Source organism: Carassius auratus, unplaced genomic scaffold (genome assembly GCF_003368295.1).
Source record: "Carassius auratus strain Wakin unplaced genomic scaffold, ASM336829v1 scaf_tig00214400, whole genome shotgun sequence".
In the NCBI taxonomy this organism is placed as follows: Eukaryota; Metazoa; Chordata; class Actinopteri; order Cypriniformes; family Cyprinidae; genus Carassius; species Carassius auratus.
Genome location: NW_020527643.1, coordinates 1 through 24,573, shown reverse-complemented (window position 1 = coordinate 24,573; position 24,573 = coordinate 1).

Here is a 24,573-nt window from a genome sequence, read left to right as displayed (position 1 = left end):
AGGCTTTCCATGAAAGCCCCACGGCCGATCCCCCTGAGGCGGGACCTCCTCTCTCAGGCGAACAGGACAATCTGGCATCCACAGCCAGAACTCTGGGCTCTGCATGTATGGTCCCTCGATGGGAGCCTCTGAGCCTCCCCGGGGACGTACTACACACCATTGCTCAGCCAAGAGCCCCGTCTACAAGACGCCTCTATGCCCAAAAATGGTCAGTCTTTGTTGACTGGTGCTTAGCACAAAACAAAGACCCTGTTGAGTGTGATGTATCTCCAATACTGTCATTTCTCCAGGAGCGTCTAGAAAAGGGTCTCACCCCTTCCACACTCAAAGTGTACGTAGCAGCCATTGCAGCATTTCATGCTCCTATTGCTGGCCAATCAGTGGGTCGACACAGCCTCATTGTGCGTTTCCTGAGAGGTGCTAGGCGGTTGAAGCCCCCACGCCCTCTTACCGTTCCCACTTGGGACCTTCACACGGTCCTTGGAGCACTCAAAGGACCTCCCTTTGAACCGCTGCGGTCAGCTGACCTTCGGCCCCTAACGCTCAAAACCACTCTGCTACTTGCTCTAGCATCGGTCAAGCGTGTTGGCGATTTGCAGGCCCTCTCGGTGAGCCCTGCATGCCTTGAGTTTGGGCCCAATGACTCTAAGGTCATTTTAAAACCCAGGCATGGCTACGTACCTAAAGTGCTCTCGACACCATTCAGAGCACAGGTAATTTCCCTCTCAGCTCTGCCTCCGTTGTCAGGTGAGCGAGAGCTGGATTTACTCTGCCCAGTGAGGGCTTTGAGAATTTACATTGAGCGGTCTCAGCCGTTCAGGCAATCTGACCAGCTTTTTGTCTGCTTTGGTGACCGCACCAAAGGGTCTTCGGTCTCAAAGCAACGCCTCTCGCGTTGGATAGTTGAAGCTATCGCTCTATGTTACTCCTCTATGGGCCTTGAGTGCCCCATAGGAGTTAGAGCCCACTCTACTAGAGGGATGGCCTCTTCATGGGCCTGGTCTAGTGGTGTCTCTATCAAGGACATCTGTGAGGCGGCCGGCTGCTCCTCGCCGTCCACTTTTGTCAGGTTCTATAACTTGGATATCCCGACCTTGCATGCTCGGGTTCTTTCGGTTTGATACGACGGCCTCTAGCGGACTCTGTCATCATACCACCTCCAGGGAGCTAGCTCCCTCTCAGCAGTGTAGCGTCAAGGGTTCGATGGCTCCGGCCCTCTCACTTATCCTCTGGACCCCAGGGTGTTCAAGTTAAGTCTTGTCATTCCCTACCGTGGCACGGCGCGGTTGAATTCGTTCCCCATACGCAGTATGAGTGAAGTATCGAAAGGGAACGTACTCGGTTACGAACGTAACCTCGGTTCCCTGAGATACGGAACGAGTACTGCGTTATATGCCGTGCCACGAGGCTGCGGGTTCAGTGTCGTCGCTTCAGTCGTATGACCTGATTTCCTCTGGCAATTGCCTGCTTATATAGCCATTCGCCCCGCCCATTCTGGCGGGCTTTGGCGCGCTGCATCGCCACAGGCTCGCGCAGCTACGCAGCGCTGTCATTGGTTTAAAAAAGTTTACAGATTAAACCAATGGCAGTGCAGTTGCACTGCGTTATTGAAAAAAGGCTTCAGTATTGAGGAAAAAAGGAGCTTTTCCCCATACGCAGTACTCGTTCCGTATCTCAGGGAACCGAGGTTACGTTCGTAACCGAGTACGTTCTCTCATCAACAAAACTTAAGCAAAAATTGGTTTCACTTTATTTTGATGGTCCCTTTAACACATTATGATGATTATAAGTTACATTGCACCTCTCTAACTCTCATTAGAGTGTTAGCAGATTATTTTTAGACTGGTAGGGTTAGATTAAGTTGACATGTATTTGCAAAGTTACTACATGTCAGTAAAATTTATTTTTGGATACCATTACAATAAAGAGCTAACATTTTTTAAGCAGACAGTCTACTAATACTTACATGTAAATATTAATTACATGTAGTTATTGTCAAAAGAATGTCCAAAAGGGACCATCAAAATAAAGTGCTTCCCAAAAATCAAATGGAGCCTCAATGGATTGCATCTGGACTTTTTAAATGGAGACACTTCTTCAGACAGAGATTCTTCTTCGTGAAGAATTAAAAGTTATTGAAAATGATGCTTAGCTATAAGTCTTTGAAGGACCCCTAAGTTTGCACCAGATTTGTCTTGTCTTATGTGGCCTTAAGTCTTGTTTGTATCACACTTTAGGTTATTTATTGTTTTGCTCATATCTGGAGACCTTAATCATGCTGATCACAGCTACGTGCTGTTTAAAGTTGGATGAGTATTAGGATAATATTATGTATGGCCAGTAATCTACTCCAAAGACAATCTCACTAAATATTCACTGGACGATTGCTGGCGGGATGAAGGAATCCCCCAAACCAGTACTTGATCCAAATTCTGTTATTGATCATAGTTAATTAATACATATTTCATGGCTTACTGGCCACAAATGCAAATGAGCTGCTGCTCACCTCCACCATTCCAATGTCTTTACAGCTTGTACATCAGTTACTACGGCAACAATGACCAAAACATCCATTTTTTTTAAAATATTTATTATCATCTCTATCGTGCTCAGACTCACATGACATTGGAGTTCCTCATCAACATCAAAAGTTATTTTATCCCAAGCAAATTTACATATGTTGAGTTGAGGAGACATTAGGGTTACTGCTTACTACTGAAAGCACTGCATTACTGTGACAATATGAACCCTACAATATATTAATCAAACATTCTGTATTGTAAACAGTGTTTACCATGCTCCTTTTCCATGTAGATTGTAGTGTAGAGCTAGCTATAGCTTAGTTTAGCTATTGTTTGTAGTAGTTTGTAGCTTAGCTAGGTACATTTCATTTGCTTGTCCAACACATGCATAATGTTCTGTAGTTTCTACTGTGTTCGGTTTCAATTGGTTGGCCAGGAATGAAGAATATGATTTGATATGAAATGGGTTATAAGAAATGAGTCCATCCACTGTAAAGTTATTTGTCGTCGGGCGTTTTAAGGTCAATAAAGCAGGTGGTTCAAATAAAAATGCCCCTCAGGGGCCTAAGCTTGTTTCAATATTCTGTATTATATGAAGGCCTGAAGGACAGATTCCTGGAATGCCACTGCACTGTCCAAAGAACTGAACATTGTCTTCGATTTAAAAACAGAGCATTCAAGCGTGAAACAGGGGGTAATGAGTGTGCCGAGTATATCAGTGAAGAGGCCTGTGTGCTGCAAAAGTGGCTGATGCAGTTATTAACCTGCCGACATGGGCAAATATTAACATCACTTAAGCCGGAAATTAGAAATACATTTCCATAACGTCAGCTTGCGGGTGAACATTGAAAAAGAGTGACACTAAAATGTGTTTCTCCCAGAGGCGGAATAACAAAGTACACACTACCCATTTGAGAGAAGGTGTACTGCGCATCACAGCTCAACCTCACCACAGGGCTCAGTGTCAAAATCATCTTTAGGTGTCTTCTGTTCCAAAGCCCAGCGTTCCTGAGGTTAATGCGTTTTCTAAACCTATGTTGTTTTTGTTTTCACCCTCTCATCACAATGCATGAGGGGTTATATAAAATGATGGGCCAAACAATGGGGTCTAACCAAAATAAGACAGCAAATAAAGAAGTACATATTCAGTTCACAGGGTGTTAACTCGCATAGATGAACCATAAGTTGTATGGTTGCAACTCAAAATTTAAAGCTGCCAAAAGTGTACAAGAGGGCTCAGCGTTGTTCAGCCAGACATAATGGAGGAAGAGTGTTCTGAGCAACTTGTTCTGATTGTTCGAGCAACGTACCAGTCATTTTCATGCGCCAAAGTCACAGAGAGAGAAGAGATTAAATTATAGGATCGTGACAAGCAGATCTCCATTCTGAGGTGTCTGCCAAGCTTATTCTTTAAATGTTGCATGTTTGAAAGATGCAGGGAATATTATTACCATGATTATTCAAAACATGAAAGCTGCTTGTGGGTTGAGTATAGTGAATGAGTTCTATCATTTATATTTATTAATTTTTTCGTATTGTATTTGCTACTTCACTAATTTGTTTGTGTGTTTTAAAATTCATATTGATGCAAATAATGAAAGAATAGTTCTTTAGAATATGGACAAATCATGATAACAATAGCTTTACTTATAATGGCACAAACAACAGTGGCGATTAGTGACATTGCTATGCTTATTTTCCTGAACTTTTAGTTTGTTTCTCTTAGATTACTTTTTCCCATTCCTATGTTCCTGTTTGTCATTAGTTGCCATGATTATTCATCAATTAGTGCACATCCATTTGTCTTTCAGTTCAATACATTTGTGTGTTTCACTTCTTCTTGGTGATCAGTTGTTTGTGGGGTATTGGTTGTGTTTAGTGCTTGTGCCAACATGCTGTTTCATTGCCAGTTTTTGCCTGTGGATTCCCTGTTTGTTTTGTTTAATAAACCTTAATAAAAATATAATAAATATTAATGTAATAAAATAAAATAAAATAAAATAAAATAAAATAAAATAAAATATAATAAACTATTTTTGGATGTTTCCCATCGTAATTTGGACCAAACGTGACTGTGTCAAGCAAACAAATTAGCATATCGTGACGTCACTGACAGGGTCTTTATCCCGTGCCTTTGGGCGCATCATTGCAAACCTCATTTACATGCAGGCTAATAGACCACAAACAAATGTAAATCTTTGTCAGAAAACATGTTTGTTGCATGAATTTCAGGTGAGAAGAAAAAAAAAAAAGAGGTACTGTGTTACTTGCATCCACAACTAGGTGTCAAATGCAACCTACAAATGAGAGACCGTTTACTTTGCTTTCTTGGGTTAATACTTTGAAAAAAATCCTGTTTGATTTGAGAGACAAGTGTTCATTTAATCGATTTTGCATGTCTAGATGCATTTTATACTGCAAATAACACCAAATAGGTAAATCCACGGACAACAGGCAGGATGAATGTAAAGATTCAATATATTGGTAAAGACCGATATTTCTGATGATTTATTGGCTTGAAGTTACATGCAAAATGACAAACAGGAGTGCAATATTCTCGAAAAACAATAAGCAGAGTGGACTGCCAAAACAATGCAAAACATTTACTGCAGGCTTCAACATGGCTGTGTTTACGATTAGAAATGTCAACAACAACAAAAAATCGCATACATAGGCAATTGTAGCCCATATCTGTATCTGTATGTATGAGACTGTCTGAATACCGCCAAAATTCACATTTCTGGTGTAAATGGCGAAACACTGTGCAGAATTATTATTTGCTGTTATGCGTTTGTGTCCGAAGCTGCAGCTGCTGTGTGACACCTTCCAAATAAAAAAACCAAGACGCACTCCGAGAGAAGGTTGTTAAAATAACTTTCCTATTTTCGTTTTCGAAACTTTTGTTGGTTTAGTCCAATTGATTCGTGCAATATTTTTTCGAAGTTTTAGACTAGACGGGAGAAGGGATGGGAAAAGATCTGGGCACAGTTTTTCCAGAACTTGGTCAGTTTGGTGACCGAACCCGTATGACTTTGAACATTGAACGCGAACAGTTTGTTTACTGCAGCCGCAGCCATCATTACCAAGCGTGAACTGTTGACTCTGACAGTGAATGAGAGTATGAGACGAAGCAAACGCACAGGCCATAGTGGTACATCCGCGTAAACATAGATGACATCACATGTTTTTATTAAAGAAAGAACATAGCCTTTGTTTGTATGTAGGCCTAGGCAATTTATACATTTACAATACTTACTAAAATATAATTAATATTATTTTATTGCTTTTGTATTAGTTGTTTGAACAGTAAAAAAAAAAGCAAGTATAAAGAATTAAAACTCCATGATCACTGGAAGAAGGAGGCGGGAACCGGCGGACAATCAAATAAGGTTTAATAATGACAAAATAAACACAAAACAGCGCGTCAGTCCCTCACAGATGACTGATGCGCACAAATAAAAAGCAAACACAAACTAAAACCCAGGCCGGGTCCTCTCTCGTCCTTCACTGTCGTCGCTCCAGTTTTATATCCCTCCATCTCCTCTGTGGGACTCGAGACCGGTGGGTCAAGCAGGTGTCGCTCATTTCCAATCACTCATTGGAATATTCATATTTTAATCATATTTGCAAATGTCTTGACTCCACAGCAGAGAAAGCTATTTTGTCTTTACTAATTTACTAATTTGTCTTGTCTTTATTAATTTTGGCAACTCACACCAATTCACACTATTAACTAGTTGCTTGTTAGTGTGCATATCGCTAACATATTGGCTGTTTCTAAGTATTATATAAAGCACATAATAATGACTTATTTGGCATCCCCTAGTCCAGTTGTTCCCAAACTTTTTGCAGCATGCACCTCTTTCTAGAGTTTGACACCTGTCAAGCACCCCCCAACACCTTACTTTGGTTAAACTTCACATTTTTAACTGCAATAACTAAATATAAATATTCCGGTTAAACTTCACATTTTTATTTGCAATAACTAAATACAAATATTTACTGTAAATTAGAAAACAAAGAAATCTGTTATAAATGCAAAAGATTTCTCCCTTGATTTCTTTAAAGTGCCTGTTTTTAACCAGGTGTCCATTTTGATTAATGTAGTAAGTGAAAAATAAATGTATGAATTATCAGTTATCGGTGGGGCTATTGTGACAGATGTGTTTGTAAAATGAAATTAAATCATGAGTAATTTATAGCTTGGAATGTGTAATTTTATTTCTTAATAAAACTTTCGCATGTGAAGTTTACCTCAGTTAAATACGTAAAAATAATAAAGAGACAAATCTTTTCCCCCGCCATTACAAACATTCTATCGCGCACCGCCGGTGGTCAGTCTGCGCACCACTAGGGGTGCGTGCACCCCAGTTTGGGAACCACTGCCCTAATCCATCACAGTACCTAAACTTACCTAACAGCTATCTTAATAACTATTGATAAGCTGCAAATTAGGAGTTAATTGAGGCAAAAGGTATCACTTTATTTTAAGGTCCATTAACTATGACTTTTTCCTCAGTAAACTCCTAATTTGATGCTTATTAATAGTTATTAAACTAGTTGTTAAGTTTAGGTATTGGGTAGATGTCCTGATGTAAAATATGGTAATGCAGAACATGTGTTTTATTCTGTACGTACTAATTAACAGTCAATATGTTAATAACTAGTTAATAGCGAGAATTAGTCTCTATCCTAAAGTGAAGTGAGGTGAAGTGAAGTGTGACATTTAACCCATCCAAGTGCACATACACAGCAGTGAACACACACAACGTGAACAGACACCCAGATATGAGGGCAGCCATTTTGCAGTTGAGGTCTCACCTCAGTGGAAGAGAGAGCTGGTTATTATTCGAACCCACAACTTTCGGGTTACAAGTCCGACTCTCTAACCATTAAGCCATGACTTTCCCATAAAGTGCTAGCAGGCAATATTTATATTGCAGTTTATACAATACAGATCGTGTCAAAGCAGCTTTGTAGTGTTAAATAGGAAAACAGTGTGTAAATAGTGCAAATAAAATTAAATACTGCTATAAAGCAGTTGTAAAAAGAGGACAATAGTAAACAGTCAATATTTCAATATTTCAGCAAAGTACATTGTTGATTCAGTGATGTAATCATCCACCTCAGTTCAGTTGTTTTCCAATATCTGTGCAATCAAGTCAGTGTCCCCAGCTAAGCAAACCAAAGGCGACAAGAAACCCAAACTCCATCGGACAGAATTGGAGGGAAAAAAAGTCAGACCATGGACTTGTATTACTCATAATATCCATCCAGTTTCTTCTGCTTGAAGACTGAATACATTACATGGTGAATGAATTGAAGCTGGCCACAGGGTCTGTGCAGAAGACTCCTCTGCTGCTCATGGACTTTGCTGAGGATTTGTGCCGATGACTGACAACATCTTTGAATGGGATCTGTCTCTGGGGCTCATCCAGTTGTTGTGGTCTCTGCTGACATTCAGGGCTGTAGGCATCATTTCTAGGTGCTGCTCCAGGTGCTGTTGCTGGTCTGGATTTGGACTGGATCTAGGTTGATACGGTGACCTCAATATAAGAATAAGACTAATATTAGAGTAGATGCCATTCTTCTTACAATGTGTTTTGCAATACAGCATGAACACAATGAGTACATTATATCAAACTTTCATTATTATTATTAGTATTTCACTTCATCATCCATTATAGCATTATGTCCAGATGTTCAATTTACTAGCGGCAAACAGTGACAAATTCACTGGTGGTGTCAATGCAAAATTAGGCTTCGATTGACCACCTTGACACCACTGAAAATATAATCTATCATACTGTACCTTGGTGTATTGACTGTAACTTTGGAATCCCTTATACTGATGTCATAAAGTCAGGACGTTGAGGAAATTGTGGGTGTATGCTAACAAAACCCAGACATTGTTTCAATTCAGCTGTGAAATGCAAATGCTATGGTCAGAATTTAGTGTAAACAGCTTGATCTGTGCTGCCTAATGTGTGAAATGGCATGGTAAATGTTTTATTGACACAGAATATGCACCATAAAATATGTTATCTATCATTACTATGAATGCCTTATTCTGCATGTCCATCAAAATATTGAGAAAAATGGCATTTAAAGTTGTCCAACTTCTTTGAAATGCGTGTTACTTATCGAAATTAAGTTTTGATGTATGTATGGTAGGGAATTTACAAAATATCTTCATGGAACAGGATCTTTACTTAATATCCTAATGATTTTTGTCATTAAAGAAAACATTTTTAACTTTTGACCCATTCAATGCATTACAGCAAAAAATATCTGTTTGACTTATGAGTGGTTTTTATGGTCCAGGGTCACATCTATCATCTTACCAAAGGAGGGAAAAATGTCTAATATCTTTTCGTTACTGCCTTTAAAACTTAGACATCCAACGAATTCTATGGTATTTAGATAAAAATTCAAAAATTCACCTGTTATCACCTATCAAAATTCAAAAGACATTTATAAAATATTAGGCTAACAATTTGCATCTTGTTGAGCTTGTGCAGGTGCTTTTAATATGAACACATTTCATTGTCTCGACTTAAGCATATTTTTGTTTATTTTTTAACACTGTGTAGGGGTGCCACTTGATGTCAGATGTAAAATCTTGATCCTAAAGCGAAACCATTTTCTCTAAAGCTCATTCCACAAACCTGACAGTTTACCCCAGCGGCCTATGCATAAGTTTCAAACCAAGACAGCAACTCACAGCACAAACGTGCCAAAATAGCTGCAACTATGGTGTATGGAGCAAGCGAACAAATCAGTATGGACCAAAATCTCAATGGAAGATTTCCAGTGTCATACTGAATCCATTATAGTTTCATTTCTGTGACAGCTATGTGTTAACCAAAATTAAATATGGTCCACTTACTCTACATAGAAAATAGCATCAGCATGCTGAGAGTGTCAGCACGTATTACAGATGTCACACTGGAAAGAAAGTAGTTACACTGAAAGCGGTAAAAAAGCCTACTGTCAACAGTCGCTTTTTACTTCGGCAAAAATGTTGTCAGATTATTGACAGCAGACATATCGTGTCCTCGGTGCTACCGATTTCTAAAGCTCTGAAAGGAAATGAAGTTTGCATTGATTAGAAGTGACAGTAAAGCCACCTCAGGCTAGGCCACCAGAGACTGCTTGACCTGAAAACAGAACACAGCTGAGTTCTCTGTGAATCTGTGACTGTCCTTGTTTTCACATCTTGATAATGGACTGAAATGATATGAAGACCTTTAGAGGAAAAAGAAAGATAGAAAACATGCTTCAATAGGAGAAATAAACAGTCATTCTGATATGTGCCTCGGGGAGATCTTCAAACCATTTAAAAATGCTTCTCTTAATCTCTCTGTAGTGTATCTTTATCTTCAATAAATAATTAAACAGATAACTCCAACAGAGCACAACAGTAGGGTTCCGGAGGTAAAAAATCACATTCATTTTCTCCATAGAGAAATTTCTTTTTGGCAATAACCTCTAAAGACGGTGCTTTGAGAGTAAATTTGGATATGCTCTTCAGTAGAGGACAAATCAGTGTGATCACTTAACTTCATTTAAACAGCCAAATCCCCTGTAAGCAACTACACTAATCCTATTAGAGATCCGCCAGTCAAAGTCATTCTTACCATGGAAACGGCAAATGGCTAATTTGAGCAAAACTCTCTAGTTTCTACACTCTGAAACCACTTACATATTCGAATATGTGTAATGTTTTTGTTATGCTGTGAAAGAGTACAACATCTTTCACAGAATATATAGATTTTTTTTTTTTTTTTGCTTGGAATTAAAGTTTGTAATGTTATGATTCATCTGGGAGCTGGTATGTTTACCACTTTTTAAATTGCATTTCAGTAATCTTAAGCTTAATTGCCATAAGCACAGAAAGACAGAAGACAAGGAGCCCAGTGCTGAAAGTGGGTGTCGCTAAATAATGTCTATAGCTATAAATACATATTCCACCTTTTACATGGCTTGTGATTCTTTGTGCAATTTATGGGAGTAAACTTTAAACAATTAGCAAAAGCTTTGTTATATGAATGCAATAATAAGCATTTAAAAAAAAAACTGGGTACATTTATATGGCATTATTCTACTTAACCTTCAACCATCAAACATTTAAAATTACTTTCAGTATTACCTGAATATTTTACACGCTAAATATCACTGTAGTAATACATAATATATAAAACTGTATTATGTAATTATATATTAATACTATTTTTGTAACATACGTTGCCTTAATCAAAAAGATTATAAACTGGAATATTGATTGAAAATATTTAAAAGTGTTTGACAGATAACAAACATACCAGTAAACATTGTTAATAGGGATTAGAAGTCTTTAATATACTTATATGAGTTTTAATTAGCCATGTTTCATGTTTCATCACTGCAGAATAATTTGCTAACGGTTAGCTTCTGCTCTGGAATCTGTGCTGGGAGTTGGGAACATGTGGCACACTAGAACTCACAGAAGGTCTGTCTGCTCTGTGATAAAGCCATTGTCTGTTTATCTTTTGGAATTTGTTCCAATACAGGCCTGGCTGAGGTGACCAGCACATATTCACAACACAAACTTCACAGTGAGTCTGCAAGCTTTCAGTCAGAAATCCTACAGCTACTGCAACAGCTTCAACACACAGTGTACCCGACATAACATGAATTGTGATGTTGCTTCTGCTTCAAGTCAATGGACAGAAGAGCTAAAAAAGTGAAAGAGTGAGAGAGAAGCTTCCCAGATGAAAATTGAATTACCGAGAAAGTAGGCCTTCATCTCTCAAAGTGCTTCTGGAGAAAATTGAAAGATTGTATAATTATTACATGTTCAGGACAAATATGATGTATGCTGGTGTTATTAGCAATAAATCAGTCATATAAACAGACTATATCACAGTTTAAATGTATATTAAATGCTGTTGTTAATTAGTTGAGTGCTTTTTTACACACTTAAGTAGAACGTCAGTGCACCTTTATATGTAATCTCTCTATTGTCTTTGAATCGTTAACATTCTGTTGAATGAACTGACAAAAAATTGTGGTAAACTAAAATATACTTTAAAGAGATAGCTCACCCAAAAATGAAAATTTGATGTATATATCTCGTGACGATACATTGATGTGTCCATTTGTATCAACATAAGCCGCAGGGTTTAATTTGGTTTTATTTGTTAGGATTTTATTTATTTATTTATTATCTTATTTTATTGTATTTTATTGTATTTTAGCCCTGATTCCCACCCACTTACATTATAAGACTGATAGACTGCAACGGTTAGAGCTAAAAATCTCAGTTTGTGTTCTACTGAAGAAATAAAGTCACCTACATCTTGGATGCCCTGGGAGTAAGCAGATAAACATCAAATTTTCATTTTTGGGTGAACTGTCCCTTTAATGTCATTTTATTGAAACTTTTTTTTAATTGTATTTCATAAACTTATAATATAATCTTTAATAGTCCACAATAGGGCAAATATAGGTCGGACAGGCAGGGAATAACACATAGGGATGTTGTAGACAAGATGACAAACAGTGAACTGAACACAACTTAAATAGGAGGCTGATGAGGGTAATTTAAAACACACACCTGAAATGTGTGACAATAATCAGACATGAGGAAAAAACTAGGTCACATAGAGCACACAGGGAAGGAAACAAATATGATACAAATGTGATAAAAACAAACAAATCTCTTGCATTTGTTAAAAAGAAAAAGGAACAAAAAAGGGTTGAAGGTGTGGGAAGAGGAGTAGGAGCCAGAAGCGATGAGGGTGTAGCAGTGTTCATTTTAAAAATGAATTTTGATTTAGTTTTAGTAATAGTCTTTTGACTAAAATGCCATTAAGTTTTAGTCTAGTTTTAGTTTCGTATAAATATCATACGATTATAGTTTGTTGAAATCGAATGGGTTTAGTTACAGTCCATTTATTAAGCCTTTCTCTAACAATTCCAGAAGGAGCCAGAAGAGTTGAGGGTGTGGGAAGAGGAGTAGGACCCAGAAGAGTTTAGGGTGTAGAAAAAGGAGAAGGAGCAAGAAGAGTTGAGGGTGTGGGAAGAGGAGTAGGAGCCAGAGGAGTTGATTGTGTGGAAAGAGGAGAAGGAGCCAGAATAGCTGAGGTTGTGGGAATAGGAATAGGAGCCAGAAGAGTTTAGGGTGTAGAAAAAGGAGAAGGAGCCAGAAGAGTTGAGGGTGTGGGAAGAGGAGTAGGAGCCAGAGGAGTTGACGGTGTGGGAAGAAGATTAGGAGCCAGAGGAGTTGAGGGTGTAGGAAGAGGAAAAGGAGCCAGAAGAGCTGAGGGTGTGGGAAGAGGAATAGCAGCCAGAAGAGTTGAGAGTGTGGGAAGAGGAATAGGAGCCAGAAGAGCAGAGGGTGTGGGAAGAGGAATAGGAGCCAGAAGAGTTGACGGAGAAGGAGGAGCAGAGGGAGAAGAGATAGGCAGACTGGATGGAAATTGAATGGTGGGAAGAGAAGGAAATGAAAGAAGACATGAACAAAGTGAATGGGGTCTCCTATGTGGAAGGGGAGGGAGGAGCAGTAGAGGGTACAGATGGGTTTCAAATAGGGTTGAGCGATATATCTAACGATATGATCATGTGCTTCTAGTCAGTAAATTTAGCTGGTTCTGCTAAATCGCCATCACCTGGTATTTAATGGAGTGGCATTTAATAAACAGAGCCGTAGATCACTGACAAGCTATGCAATGTCGCGTTCATTATCAAAGCTGATTCATCTGCATGTTAAAAATCATGGTCTCTCCTTTAGAGAAGTTGGACAGTGAGTTCTAGCTAAACATAAACACAGTGGCTTTAATTACCCACACATTGTAGAGAGAAAACCTATAAGTAACTCTACCATTCTAGTTATATGACTCTGGTCTAGAGTCTTGTACGTTTCGAGTTATATTTTCTACTGTAGATGTTTCTACTTGGTTGATTGTATTATTTATTATTTTTTTTTTTTTTACAGACTGGATCTGGTGGCTCGAAATAAGAGAGAAACAGACTAAAATTAGCATAGATGCCATTCTTCTAATGATGTAGCAAGTACATTGGGTGTTTTGGGAAGTGTTCCCGGTTCCGATTTACCTAATTAATGCAACCTAAAAATCCTTTAACCTATTTGGATATTAGAAGTGTATTAGTGTGTTATGTGTAAGTCAGTTTAAAGAGATGAGTCTTTAATCTAAATAGGAAAAGTATCTGCCGCCTGCAGTTGATTTTGATATTCTATGTATTATCAAATTGCCTGAGTTTTGAGAATGCAGCGGATGAGCAGGATTATAAGGTAAAAAGAGCTTGTTCAAATAATGAGGTGCTAAACCATTCAGAGCTTTATAAGTAATAAGCAAGATTTTAAAATCTATACGCTGTTTGATAAGGACCCAGTGCAGTTTTGACAGAACGTTCCCGGTTACTGAACTGTAACCTTGTTCCCTGAGAAAGCTGAATGAGATGTTGCGCTGCTCAGCGCATTAGGAAACGTCTCATTCGTGACCAGCTGTGAATAATGTGTGTAACACGTCAATAGAATTGACCCGGTGGTAATATAGCCTCAGTTGATGACATCAACGGGGCGCGCGCCCACAACACATGGCTATAAATAGATACGCCACAGGTGCATCCACAGGACATTTTTTTTCTGAAGAGCAGTCCTGGGACATATTCAGTATGGCAATGCAGCGCAGCATCTCGTTCCGCTTTCTCAGGGAACAAGGTAACAGTTAAGTAACCAGGAACATTCCCTTTCGAAAGCTTCAGTCAATGCTGCACTGCTCAGCGCATTGGGAACGAGAATACCCATGCTGCCATGCTTGAAAATGTCTGGACCCCTAAGGTTGTGCAGGTGTGCTATCAAACCACAAGAATGCCTCAGACATTAGTGTAACAGATATGCAGGTCATGGATTCAATGGGTTCAATTCAAGCCACAAATGAAACCCCGTTTGTACTAAACGCCTGGCCTGGCGCCAGCCTGGCTGGACTTAAATTATTTTACGATACCCATGCGAGCCTCAAAGGAAACCTGAAAACCCCCCCCAAATTCCTTAACACACACACACACACACAAATAAACTTTCTCAAAGTTACTTTTTTTTTTGTAAGTCCTTATTAATATGTATTTTGAATGTTTGTGTATTGCATAAAAATGGTTAATCCTGGGTAAATGGTTAAAGTGCTGACTTATAAGTGGAAATGCGTGATTTAATTCTTATACTTTCTCAAAGAGTCATGTTTCTGCAACCCCCACTCCTGACCAGGTCGTAAAGCTTTATGACCCCTGGGCAACAGAACAGGAAATCTAAGCCTTAGGAAAGAATGGTCAAATGTAGTCTAAATGTGTATATATAGTATTGTTTCCTTTTTGTACATTAGATGTTTCCCATATAAATTGGGACTATCTGCAATTTATTATCGTGTGTTAATCTTTAAAGGTGTGTAATTCTGCATTTGAATGTAACTTTGTGTTTCTATCAGTTATATATATATATAATATATATTGTTTGGTGTTTTTCAAATCGTCATGCTTTGACAGACCCACTTATCTAAAGTAAAGTAATGAAAAATGTATTATTCTGGAATTACGAACATGCTAGAATATCCCTGATGAAATCGGACAAGTCCTAAATTATTAGGGTGGGTTGGTTCACGAGACAAAGGAACTTTCCCTCCACTTTAGATCTCGGATGTTCATTGGCTGTTTACGCAAAAAGGGGCGGGAACCATCTCAATCTATAAGGGTCGACCGAACAAGGCCCGCCTAGTTTTTCTCGTTCTTCCGACCTGTGCGTTCTCGGACACGTCGCTCCGCGCGGCCTCGGGCCGCGCTTGGTTCTCCTCCCCCCTCAGCACACGGACTGAGGAGAGGAAAGCCATTTTCATGGCTCATTTGGAAACTTTCATTTTCGTTGTTTTCTTTTCTTTTCTTTACTAAGTTTATTCAACTATTCGCCTCTCCACACAATGAAGACGAATTCTGGAACATTGTTTGTTGAACCTTTCAAATACCGCGCGAAGATGAACGAACACCTCTTTGCAACAAAGGAACACGTGACTCCACGCTCACGCCAAGATCCAGCGCAGCTTGCACGCGCGTCACACGGCCTCCGGCCCACGCGCGCAGTTTTCAAAGGACCACGTGACATCACACGTGCGTCGCCCCTACCACGCTCACCCACTGGGCCATGCAAGTATCGTTTTCTATGGAGATTTAAATGCTGCTTTAAAGTGTTGCAATTATTTGATTCGTTGTTGGTTCCACTAAGGTTTACTGACTGATTTTCATACCTGAGCTCATTCTGTGATCTCTCTCGCTTTCTCCACTTCTCTCTCTCTCTCTCTCTCTCTCTCTCGCTCTCTCTCTCTCTCTCTCTCTTTTATTTGGATTCCGTTATGTCTTGTAAATGTTTATTGTCTGTATTTTCGTAAGCATATTTACTCTGTGTGATTTGTAGTTTGATGTATTACTAGTTGAATTATTAAAAACCCATATATAAAATGATTGGCTTGGACTCCACCCCACTCACATTACGAGTCACTGAAATGTTTTGGTCTTTAGCTACAAGCTTTAAATTTAGAAACTAAATTTATCATAATGATAGGATAATGTTTTCGTGGCCAGAGAATATTTTTCCTTGAATTATAAAAAGTGATATCTTTATTGAAAATTGATAGGTCAATCTGGCTTGCTGGACAATCCACTGTTTGATCTGCAGTAATTTACAGTAAGAGATATCACAACAATTGATATGAAGAATGGAATATTGACATATTAATGAGTAAATAACAGTGCCCTGTGATTAGTATTGGTATAGGCAATTGAGCTATTTTTCATAATCAATAAAATTTAATGTAACTGCCATCTGAGATATATATTAATCAAATTCCTGATTAATAATTCAAATTCCCTATATATCATTTGAGTTAATTACTACGTAAAACTCATTGTTGTTACATTTAATGGTGGAGAATGCGGGCATTTCAAACTTCGTTTTGTGAGCAATCAATCTATGTATATGGTTTTTAATAATTTCTGCACGTGCGGTATGAAATTATGTAATGTTACTTGTGAGATAAGTCGCAAGACGCGAACTCACTACTGACTGAGGCAAAAAGCTGGTCAGTCAGCGCGCTAGGTATTTGTAGAAACTTAACAGTACAGTCACTGTTATTTTTGATGAAAGTAAACTGCAGTATAATGTTAAAAGTATCCTGTTAAGAAAGACCAAAATCTTTTTACAGTGAAAACATTTTAATATGAATAATTAAAAGATAAAGAAATCTTTTAATAGTTGCAACATGTAAATCTGAACCTGAGCGATGTTCCTCTGATTCAGTTAAAAAGGCCTTGCTTATTGAATTCGTGGTAAACCACAATAATATTCAAAAATAAAACGATAAAAACTCCTGGTCTAAAATTGGCTTAGCTACCCGATTTTTAAACCTAAAACATTTAAATCATAAGTGCTATTTTGATAAATGTTTATTGGAGTCAACAGTTGGAAAATTCCTGTTTTTATTACAGTTGTGTTTTGGAAGTGAACGGATCCTTCTTCAACCTATGTTAATATAGCACCTCAGAGATTAAAACCTTTGGTTTGTTACTTGTGATTTTTGATGCAGAAAATCAGCCTGACAAACGATCAGATAATTTCTAAGTCATATTGAAATTGTAGTTCCGCTATCTAAACACCAGAGGGAACGTGTGGGTTAGAAATTTCAGGGTACACCCTGCTTTCTGATTCCAGCTTGCATGAGTGCAAAGCTGCCAACCTGTGGCCATTTCAGATAATGCGCTCTGATTGCTAATTTATAATCCCCTGTGATGTATATTTGAATTGGATGTCTAAATTCTCGATAATTATTTGCATTTACAGCTTTGCTCGTGCGAATATTATTACAGGGAAACAAAAGAATGTTCCCTGCCTTTGACTGTTTACATTTACTTTGAGTTTAGTTCAAACATGATTTGAATTAAAATGTAATTGTTTAATAGTTGAAATCTAGATGTTTCAGGTCAACCACTGATTGACCCACTTAGAAGGTAAGCCATCTAGTGGCAGTCTCCTGTTAAATCGACTAACAGACCTATGTCTTTTCCATTCTGTTTTGAATTGAATGTCCACTTTTACCCTCTTTGATTAATCTCACACTGTTTGATTAATTTCATGATCATTAATGATAACTTACAAGCTATCAATGGTTATTATAGGATATTATTCAGTTTTTCCTTTTTAATTCATACATGCTTATTTTAAATTTTGATTTAAACCAGTTTTGAATTTTTAATTTGAATTAAGTTTTCTGCTCAGCAGGTTAAAGACAGAGAAGCAGTACTTCCCCCCCTTGTGGTGAAAACCAGCTACTCCTTCTCCCTTGTTTCATTCCTGTCTTTTAATTTGATGTTTATTATTTTTCTTCTCTCTTTTGACTTAGGTTATTTTGATAATTACCATTATTATCATAATTCATTTGTTTTGTTTTATTATTATTAGGTAAAGCTGTTACCTTTCCTCTCTACATATATAGTTACTCAATTGATGTTAAACAAACCAAACCTTAATTAACTCTAAGTTTCCTTTGTTCATCCTTTGTGTATTTGATTGTAGAACTCCCTTGGTGATTGGACAGTCATCTCAGGTTTCCAGTGAGCAAGGCTGCCCGACCGGTGTTACCGATACTGGCTGCGAGTGAAACTCGGTCCCTCTTGTCTCAAGAGACATCAGCAATTTTGGCACTCCAAAGGTTGTGCTAAAAGTCACAAGCCGTGCTTTCCTGCGACACGCCAGAGTAACGGAGGACCGGGGACACTGCGGTTCAGTGTTTGGGGAGCACCGGGGAGGTTGACCAAGCCACTGGTTCCCACCTGAATGACTTCAATTCAACCAGGTGAACCAAAAGTGATAAAACCTATCCACTTATTATAAGCCACAGAATATTAGATATTCCCCCGGATATATTTTAAGTGTTCTGACCCTTTTGCTTCTTTAAGCCACACCATATTTCTAGGTTTCCTACCCAGATAGCCCACTCACCTGTTGGCCCTATCTTAAAACCTAGCAGTAGGCTTAGGCCTCCTTATTCTCACTAACACGTTGTGTTTCTATTGTTTTCATCTCATTTCAAGTGTTGTGTTTCACTTTGATCTTTTTCTACCCTTTGTTCTGTTGTGATTTCTTTCATTTCACATAGAGACAGTAACCTGGGAGCCACCAACGAAGTTAAATAGTAGAGCGACAACCAGCAGCCGGTGTCATCACACGACCCGCTAGGCTACTGCCTGTCAAATCTCCATTTCAGGTCCTTCGTTGACCCAAGTTAATTGGCTACTTAACTGTCTGACTGTTTGCATCAGTCAGCCCCAAAATTCTCATAAACGGCACAGCCCGTATGAATATAGCTCGTTAAACGTAGAACGAACTTGCATTGGTCTTTTTGTGTGTGTGTGCTGTGCTTCTCTCACCGACAGAGAATCAGGATGTTCCAGGCATCCAGTCCAGCAGTCCACGGGGGCCACCTCTCGACATGGTTGAAAGCAGTGACGACCCCCTTCCTGCCCAAGGATGCCAGTAACCTGCAGCACCCAGAGCAACTAGACACCGAGCTAGATGAACTGATGGCACGCGATCCAAACCAAAGCGACTACTACAGAGAACTCGCCAGGATCTTCGGAAGCCCAGTTCCCATTCTCGTCGCCCAGGCACGGCTCAGTGAACGGAGCAACATCGCGGAGGAGGCCTGGAAGGACCAGGCCCCAACCCAGAGTCATCTTGATCAGCTCCTCCTCGAGACCCAGAACCAGCGCAAGAAAGAGGACGACACAGATCCAGAGCTACAGAAAGGAGTTGAAAGACTTCACAATGCCCTGCAAGATCTTCGCCTCGACACGGATCAAAGAGAACAGCTGGAGAGAGAAGCCAGAAAAGACCTCACCAAAAAACTCCAGCAAGGTGACGCTCTCCTAAAAAGAGCAGAGACTGAATTGAAAGAAAGAGACTATAAAACCTGGGCCTGCCAAACACACTTGCAAGCGGCCCGAGCTAAATTCAACAAGCTTACTCTGCAGAGAGATGAGCTCCAAGATGAACTTGACACTGTTCACACCGAACTGAGACAATCTCACAGATTACAGAGTGGCTGGATCGGAGAAACGCACCCCACAAAATTTCTCCCGGGCCGCCACTCCAACCCTTTCAGCCAAGAACCCAGAGCTGGAAAAGGGGGTGTAGTCTCCCTTCTAAGGAAATCACCAGCCAGCTTACAAGAACATCTGTCAACAACGGAGGGAAGAGAACCCTTCCAGAGAACGCATGTCACTAAATCCTGTACTGCTCACAGAGAACTTCACAAGCTAGCCAGAAGCATCTCTACATTCAATCCAGATCCTGCAGGAGGACATGACGTTCATGCTTCTTTCCAAGCAATGACTTTCATTTGCAAACTGTCGCCAACGTGACAGATGTGAACACATTGTACCTGTTAAAAATCACGTCCAGCCGTGATGTGCATTGCTTTCTGGATCGTCAACCAGAGACTGTCAAAGCGTACTACCAGCAACTGCTACAGACTTTGATTCTTGAATTCTCTGATCCAAACTCAGATCATGGGCTCCTTATTGCTATGGACCTCAAACAGGGCCGATTTGAAAACCCACAGACTTTCTGTAGTCAGCTACGAAACACCTACTTCGGAGCATGCAACGAACCAGGTATGGAACAGGATTTCAACTTAAAAACTCTGTTCCTCCTAAACCTACATGCCAGTTGGAGTTTTCATATCAGAGTCCCAGCGTGTCCCCGTAACAGGACTACACAAGAGTTACGGAACTTAGCCCACAAAGCTTGCACCAAGCAAAAGACTATTTGTGAAAAGACTGTGAAATACCCCAAAGTCTCTGTCTCTGAGCACTGCTTGGAGTTAACCCTAGATGGCGCCCTACAACACCACAGTCACAAGACATTTTTACAGAGAGTCAATACCATTCCAAGCCAGCAGAGGGCAACACAGTGCAGCCACGTCTGAGACAGCAGAGATCCTGAGGGTGCTGAAAGTGCTTCTTCACATGAAAACTCACAAGGAAGATGAGCCAAGCACCCAGAACACTGCCTGTCATCTACAGACCACAGAGCTAACTGTTACAGCTAACTGAACGAGACAGCACAGGTCCTCACACCAGGTACCACAAACACAAGGTACCAGAAAATGCTGTTTTGACTACCTGCCTTCGCAGCGAGCTACACAAGACCGGTCCTCACCAACCACCGATCGTCCCACCTGCCCTGATGCCAACATTCCTGGGCAGCCCCTGTCAAAAAGGGGGTGGGCCGAAAAGGAGTCAACAGGAAAGACCTGATCGACACAGGATTAAACCCGACGGGGATCTCATCTCACCTTTTCAAAAGACTCCAATTTGAAGCTAAGAGACAAGATCGAACTCTTACACCTCAAACTTATGAACTGAATGTACAGGTGTACAGACAGGATGACATCCAGTTTGAACAGGTTGTTTCCATTCACCTGACATTCGTTCCGATGAGTCTAATACATTCCATGTATGTCCCACCCAATGAACACTCATACATTGCTCATCGACAAAGACCTGCTAGAACACTTTGACCCTTTTCTGAACTTCAAACAGCTAAAAGACTTCGCTCAAGTGCGAGAACCTCTTTCTCTCCAGCCACACAGGTTGCTAGAGCCAGACTGTCAGGTCGCAGAGGTCACGGGAACTCCCACAGAGCCAGACGGTCAGGTCACAGAGGTCACGGGAACCCCAGCAGCCAGCCATGAGTACAACGCCCTAACAACAGGCCCAAGTTCAAGCCTCTGTACCTTAGTCAACAAACAGGGTACGGTGGTACCAGCTTACACCAAAGGGGTCGCCGTTCGGCTCAACCTGCAAGGTGGTCAAACCTTACACCACACGCTGGGTTTCTTCCAATCCTCACCTGAATGTGTGGAACTCGGACTCACACTTGCAAACAACAAGCATGTCAAACACCAACACCTGTTCCAGCAATGTGATAACATCACAAAAACACACAATGTGATCGTGTACTGGAAGAAGGTAAAAAGACACTCGAAGTTACCAAGTCTAGACGAGGACTTTAAAGATCACACTGACACCCTTGCCAAAACTGGCACACTAAACAACATTCTGTGGTCACTCCCAACCCACCCACCCACATTCAAGGTTGAAGTGATTACACACAGCACAAGAACTTTACTAGCTAAACTGCCTACCTCAGAATCGCTTACGGCAGGCTCCGTTGTCTACAAAGACCAACATAGCGGACATGCGGGGCTTCTGAAACCTTGATAATGACTTTGCTTACCACCTCTCAGACCCCTCCATCCACCCTGGCAACCAGTCTACAGTCACTGACAACCAAAGCCCCAGACCACTGCATGATACACAAACCATGCTGCGTGCACAGAACAATATTGTGGGTTGTGCACCGTCTGACATCACAATGCCAGGGCGTGTAATGCCACGGAGCAAAAGGGGGATAAGGCCAATATGTTTCCATGACGCAGCATGTGCTGCACCACGCAGCACCAGAGCCACTGACAAAACACTGAAGCAAGCGTCATGCCAGCAGCAAGATGTGGCAAAACATGGGCGAGGGCGAGCTAAACCCAGTCACCGCCCACGAAGCAAAGAGACTGTCCTGTCCAACCAAAGACAGGCCTTGTTTGTTTCTTTCTTCCCTTTCTCTCTCTCTCTCCCTATTATCTGTACCAGGATGCTGCTGTGGTTTGCCGTGCCGTGCTGTCAGCCAAAGAGAGGACAGCTGCCACCGAGAAAACCGCTGAGACTCCTGACTACCGATGACAGGGCACACTACCCCAGCACTGTAACCGAATACAGCTGTACAAGGTTCAGATGGAGAGAGGACTCCCTCACTCACACTGAGGCCGATGTCAAACACCTGTTCAGCCAATATGAGAAAGTGACGGTTACACAAATGGAGTTAGGTGGACACCACCACCGCTCCAAACAGTTCCCGGGAGCTTTGCTTAGAGCCGCTGCTGCCGCCAGAATGTTTAACATTGTTATGTCCAGTGTCAATGCAGCGAACCAGACTGTAAACTCATTGAAACCACTGTTCACTGTCTTCCAGAAGGACTTTACCCAGACTCAGCTGTTAACAGCATTAAACAACAGACATGCTGTGGGAGGTTAGCTCCTCCAATGTCAGCCTAACCACGAGTAAAACCCCACCATACATGATACCCTTAAGCCTCGTGTTAACTGTGTTGTCTTACACCATCACCATGCCAGCTGACCTGCTACGAATGCACCTGGCCAACTCTCTGGATAGCGCCTTCCTACGGCACGCAAAACCCCAAACAGAGAGAAGGTGAACGTGCCCCTGAACCAACTCATCAGCGAGTCAAACCAAGTCTACAGACCTAAAGACATTGTCCAGTGTCAGGATGTGGAAGAGCAACACCCACACCAAAACACACATTCCAAATGTGTGGCCTACCACGACACGACACACAGCTGTACCTGGCCCCAACATGCACATGTGTACTTTAACCAAAGACATTTCATTATCTCTGCCTTAGCAAACCCTTCCTCAGACACAACTCTGAAGGAATCTGGCGAGCTGCAACCCTGGGTCAGCGATACGCGCTGCCCTGCCGAGCCAAGCCTCGTACACAAGTCACAGAAACGCAAGCAGAGATTGTGGGTAACAGATGGCTCGTCAACACTCCTGTGCGCTCAGCTATGCTGACCTACGACCAGCATGACACGCCACCCGTGCCAACCTGCTGGACCAATACTGAAAGGTACCACCCAACACATTGACATTACTCCTGTCGACACAGCCCTCCAAGCACAGCCTCGACAGCCCGTTCTGAACCAGTCATCTGCGGTCCTAGCCTGGACTGCTGCCGACACTGCACGGGGCATCTCCACTGTCAGTGGTCCCAACCTGACTCTTGGCGTGACCTTCATCCTATACAGGATACTCAACGAGATGCAAACCTCTACAGCCAAACTCACGACAACTGTGGCTGGAGTCTCTGATGGAATCCCCGGAAAAGGGGGTGCCCAATCAAAGACAACACCGAACCTCATCAAGCTGAGTCCTCAGCTTCAGGAACCACCTGCCATCATGACCCACCTGCACATGACCATCACGATTCACCAGTCATCTGCCCATCCTGATGATTGCCGTCCGATGATGTCCACACAGGACTTCATCTGACGAAAGGGGGAGGTGTAACAGATATGCAGGTCATCGATTCATGGGTTCAATTCAAGCCACAAATGAAACCCCGTTTTGTACTAAAACGCCTGGCCTGGCGCCAGCCTGGCTGGACTTAAATTATTTTACGATACCCATGCGAGCCTCAAAGGAACCTGAAAACCCCCCCCAAATTCCTTAACACACACACACACACACAAAGAAACTTTCTCAAAGTTACTTTTTTTTTGTAAGTCCTTATTAATATGTATTTTGAATGTTTGTGTATTGCATAAAATGGTTAATTCCTGGGTAAATGGTTAAAGTGCTGACTTATAAGTGGAAATGCGTGATTTAATCCTTATACTTTCTCAAAGAGTCATGTTCTGCAACCCCCACTCCTGACCAGGTCGTAAAGCTTTATGACCCCTGGGCAACAGAACAGGAAATCTAAGCCTTAGGAAAGAATGGTCAAATGTAGTCTAAATGTGTATATATAGTATTGTTTCCTTTTTGTACATTAGATGTTTCCCATATAAATTGGGACTATCTGCAATTTATTATCGTGTGTTAATCTTTAAATGTGTGTAATCTACATTTGAATGTAACTTTGTGTTCTATCAGTTATATATATATATAAATATATTGTTTGGTGTTTTCAAATCGTCATGCTTTGACAGACCCACTTATCTAAAGTAAAGTAATGAAAAATGTATTTCTGGAATTACGAACGTGCTAGAATATCCCTGATGAAATCGGACAAGTCCTAAATCATTAGGGTGGTTGTTCCCGAGACAAAGGAACTTTCCCGCCGCTTCAGATCGCGGATGTTCATTGGGTGTT